This window comes from Solanum pennellii, chromosome 6 (genome assembly GCF_001406875.1).
Source record: "Solanum pennellii chromosome 6, SPENNV200".
Taxonomy (NCBI): domain Eukaryota; kingdom Viridiplantae; phylum Streptophyta; class Magnoliopsida; order Solanales; family Solanaceae; genus Solanum; species Solanum pennellii.
Genome location: NC_028642.1, coordinates 13,005,402 through 13,010,990, shown reverse-complemented (window position 1 = coordinate 13,010,990; position 5,589 = coordinate 13,005,402).

Sequence of the window (5,589 nt, the reverse complement as noted above, 5' to 3'; positions counted from 1 at the left end):
TCTTGGCAAGAGGAAGTAAGTGGTGATCCTATGTGGAAACTTCATCAGAAAATGAAGAAATTGGCTTCTACCTTGAGTACATGGTCTAAGAGTGAATATGGCAACATCTTTTCAATGGTTATAGATTTTGAAGAACAGGTTAAAAAGGCGGAGGAGAATGTCATACAAAATAATTCAGAGGAGAACAGATCCAGACTTCATCTTATTAATGCTCAATACATCAAATACATGAAGTTGGAAACTTCCATACTCAAGCAAAAAACTCAGCTCCAATGGTTCAAAGAAGGGGATACCAATTCCAAATACTTTCATTCTATGATGAGGGGAAGGAGAAGGAAGTTGTTTATCCACAGAATTTGCACAGATGAGTATACTTGGATACAGGGAGATGAGAACATTGCCAAAGAAGCTTGTATGTACTTTCAAAATATTTTCACTGGGAAATAAGACAGAATCAGTGAGGAGGTTCTTAACTGTATTCCCCGTATGGTTACAGATGAGCAGAACCAACTTCTTCAACAAATGCCTAATATGGAGGAATTAAAAAAAGGTTGTTTTCTCCATGAATCCTAACTCGGATCCAGGTCCGTATGGGTTTGGAGGGAAATTTTATCAATCATGTTGGGATATTATTAAGGAAGATGTTCTTAAGGCTGTGCAACATTTCATTTGTGGAAATATTTTGCCTAAATATTTTTCACATGCTTGTCTTGTACTTCTTCCTAAAATTAATCATCCCAATAAATTTTCAGAGTTCAGACCCATCAGCTTGAGTAATTTCTCCAACAAAATTATTTCCAAGATATTTTGTTTCAGATTAGCAGGTATTTTACCTCAGTTTATTTCTGAGAATCAGTCGGGATTTGTTAAGGGAAGAAGTATCTCGGAAAACATTATGTTGGCTCAAGAGATCACTCATCGTATCAAACAACCTAATGAAGGTTACAATGTGGTAATCAAACTCGATATGGCCAAGGCATACAATAGAGTGTCATGGTCGTATACTTGTTTGGTTTTGCGAAAAATGGGTTTTGGTGAGAATTTTATTGACCTTGTGTGGAGAATAATGAGCAACAACTGGTATTCTGTTATTATTAATGGGTACAGGCATGGTTTTTTCAAGTCAACAAGGGGTCTCAAACAAGGTGATCCGTTATCGCCGTCCTTATTTATTTTAGGGGCAGAGGTGCTGTCTCGGATGCTTAATATGCTTCATCAACAACAGCATTACAAGAACTTTCAAATGGAAAGTAGAGGCCCACAGATTAATCATCTCAGCTTTGCGGATGATATCATTATCTTCTCTTCCACCACTAGAGATACTCTCCATATGATTATGAAAACTCTTGCCACATATGAGTCTGTCTCAGATCAACTCATAAACAAAGACAAGAGTCATTTCATGGTCCCATCGAACGCTCCCAGAGAGGTCATCAATGTAATTGGAGAAATCACAGTCTTCTCTCAGAAAAACAGTCCCATTACCTACCTGGGGTGCCCCCTTTACATTGGTGGTCAAAGAATCATTTACTATTCAGATTTAGTCGCAAAGATCACCAAAAGGATCACGGGATGGCAATCAAGGATTCTTAGTTTTGGTGGGAAGGCTACTATGATCAAACATGTTCTACAATCCATTCCTATCCGCACAATGTCAACTACCTCTCCTCCTAAAACAACTATCCAGTATATTAAGAAAGCCATGGCAGATTTCTTTTGGTGTTGGGAGAAGGAAAAAAGAAAGTATCATTGGGCCTCTTGGGATACGATGTGCCTTCCTTTGGATGAGGGAGGTATTGGTATAAGACGTCTTGAAGATGTGTGTGTTTCATTACAACATAAACAGTGGTGGATTTTCAGAAGCAAGCAGACATTATGGGGTCGATTCTTGAGAGCAAAATACTGTCAAAGGGCTCATCCGGTAGCAAAAAAACTACACACGGGGCAATCTTTTGTTTGGAATTTTATGATGAAAAATAAAGCCATTGCCGAATCCCAAATTCAATGGAGAATCAACTCTGGCAGCAGCTCATTTTGGTGGGATGATTGGTTAGGAGACGGCCCTCTTGCTCCTCAATGCAATCATATCACGAGCCTAAACAACACCACTATTTCACATCTTCTAATTAATGGAAGATGGAACGAAACATTGCTTCGACAATGGGTTCCTCCATTACTGATTTCAAAAGTTTTGAATACTGACATTAAGTTTCAGGAACACATGCTGGACGAGGCAGTCTGGAAAACTTCTGAGAAAGGGCAGTTCTGCTGTGCTACAGCCTGGGAACACATTCGTCACAGGAAGGAGAAAAATAATTGTAGTAAGAAAATCTGGCATAAGTTAATCCCGTTTAAAATTTCTTTTTTAGTGTGGAGGGCATTGCGTGGTAAGCTCCCCACTAACGAAAGAATTATTAAATTTGGGAGGGAGGCAGCCCAATGTTCCTGCTGTTACAGCCCTGGGGAAGACACCATAGATCATATATTTGTAGCTGGTCATTTTGCTAACAATATTTGGAGGTTCTTTTCTGCAGCTGCAGGGCTGCAACATGAGCACTCCACAATTCACACACTGCTGCAGAAATGGAGGAACCTGGCGCAGGCAACTGAAGTGCAGAAGCTGGCAACCAGGCTGCTGCCAGTCATCATTCTCTGGAATCTCTGGAAAAATCGTTGCGCAGCAAAATACGGAGCAAAGCAATCCAACACAGCTCGAGTAAAATTCCTCATAGTCAAAGACTTCAACCATCTCCTCAACACAGCCTATCCATACATCGAATGGCGTAACAATTGGAACTCTCTTATCGAAATGGTGGCAAGTTACAAACATGCTATTATGGTTAAAGAAGTAACGTGGGAGAAACCTCAACAACCATTCCTCAAGCTCAACACTGATGGGAGTGCCCTTAACAACCCCAGGAAAATTGGAGGAGAAGGAATAGTAAGATATTATCAAGGTAATATGATATATGCATATACTATTCCTTTGGGTATTGGTACCAACAACCAAGCGGAAATTCAAGCAGTTAGCCATGGTTTATATTGGTGCATTAAGCATGGATATAGAAAAATACACTTGGAAGTGGATTCAGAATTGGTCATTCATTGGCTTTCGAATCAAACCAACTACCCATGGAACCTACAGCCATACATCCTGGAAATCCACAGAATAGTGCATCAGTTGGAAAGATTCAAGATTACTCATGTCTATAGGGAGGCAAACAACACGGCTGATCGGCTATCCAAATATAGTCACAACACAGACATTGTTCAACACTTTTACATCAAGGAACAATTACCTACTCTTGTGAGAGGAAGCTTCATTCTAGAAAAACTTGGCATGGCTAATTTCAGGAGAAAGAAATTGAAAATAATCAAGAAACCTCCATGATCGTCTCTGTTATGGTATAGTTTTTATACCTTTTTTGGTTAGGAGCCTATTCACTTAGACTATGCTATTTGGTATATTCTCGTTGAATAGGATACACCTTTATTCTCGTCTTACTTTTGTAAGGGGAGAGTCTCCCTTATTTACGTTTCCTAGATACTTTGTATTGAGAGGAGTCCTCTCTTCTAGGTGCTTAGTCTTTTGGTTTCTCTTTTATTGTAAGGGGATGAGTCGAACTTCCTTTTTAGGAAAGTAGACTTCTGAACCATCTTAGGATCGGAGGTAAGGTTTATGCCCCCCTCCTTGTATCTTTTACTTTTATTAATGTTAAGGCCTGGGGGTGTTGCTCAGCCCCTTACCCCCCCCCCCAAGGGTACTTAAAATAAAAAAAACAGCATTTACTGTACCACAAGGATTTTATGAATGGAATGTTCTACCATTTGGATATAAAAATGCACCAGGTAGATACCAACATTTTATGGACAATTATTTTATCCAATTAGAAAATTGCATTGTCTATATAGATGATATACTATTATATTCAAAAACACAAGATGAACATATCAGGTTATTAGAGAAATTTATACACATAATTAAACATTTTGGTATAAGCTTAAGTTAAAAGAAAGCAGAAATTATTAAACCTCAGATAGAATTGCTAGGAATACAAATAGATAAAAATGGGATAAAGATGCAAACCCACATAGTACAAAAAATAATCACCCTTGATGAAAATGTAGATACAAAAAAGAAATTACAATCTTTCCTAGGATTAGTAAACCAAGTAAGAGAATACATACCAAAATTAGCTGAACATTTAAAATCATTACACAAAAAACTTAAGAAAGATGTCGAATATAATTTCGACAATAAAGATAAAGAACATATAAGACATATCAAAAACTTATGTAATAAACTACCAAAACTATATTTTCCCAATGAAAATAAATCATTTACTTATATTGTTGAAACAGATTCAAGCAACACGGTTATGGAGGAGTCCTAAAATATAAATATGAAAAAGAAAAAATAGAACACCATTGCAGATATCACTCAGGATCTTATGCAGAAGCACAAATAAAATGGGAAATAAATAGAAAAGAATTGTTTGCACTATATAAATGTTTATTAGCATTTGAACCATATATTTTTTACAATAAATTTATTGTAAGGACAGATAATACACAGGTAAAGTGGTGGATAACCAAAAAGGTACAAGATTCAGTTACAACAAAAGAAATAAGGAGATTAGTATTAAATATATTAAATTTTACATTTACAGTTGAAGTAATCAAGACTGATAAAATGTAACAACCTGTTTAGTAGGTTCGAGCAGTAAAATTATTTTGAAAATAACTGACTGGGTTGACGGATCAGGCGACGGACCGTCATGGTCACGACGGACTGTCGAGGGTCTTCGTTCCAAAACACTTCACCTCTGAAATCTGGGTACTGAGATCGACTCTCTGAACTTCACGACGGACCGTCACAAACCCCTTTACTGAATTTAACTCTCTGAACTTTGTGACGGACCTGCAGGACGGACCGTCATAGACACGACGGACCGTCACAGGTTGCGTAACCCCAACTGGGTCGGATTTCTGCTAAAGGTTTTAAAGGGGTGTTTTGGACTATTCATGACAAACTTTATGAAATTAGTGGGGTAAGTTTAATAATTTATTTACTTGGGGGTTAAAGGGGATAACTTTAAAATAAATAATGGGTTACTTTTATCATAATGAATTATATGACAATTAGGGTAAAGGAAAAAGAATCTGGAGAAGAAAAATTAAAAAAAGAAGTAGAGAGGGAGAACGAGCGAGAAAGAGAGAACGAAGAGGAAAGCAAAAGGCATTGGGGAGATAGCTTGCTCGATCACGATTCTTTGGTGGAGGTAGGTTATGGTTTATTTCTATGTGATAGATAAACTCTAAATAGTGATTGATATGTATTGGGTGGTATTGTAAAGTCTTCTATATACTTGATTGTGTGTTTGTATGTTGTGATCGTATAAGTGTGGTGGTTAGAATGATGAGACTGTTGAATCTTCAATCTTAAATCCTCTCTATTATGATGACGCTTGACATAGAGGAAGCTTGATGAACTGAAATAATGAGATAAATGGATCGGAGTGTCACGTTCCGACACGGTAGGAATAATGGATCGGAGTGTCACGTTCCGACACGTAGCATTAGGGGATC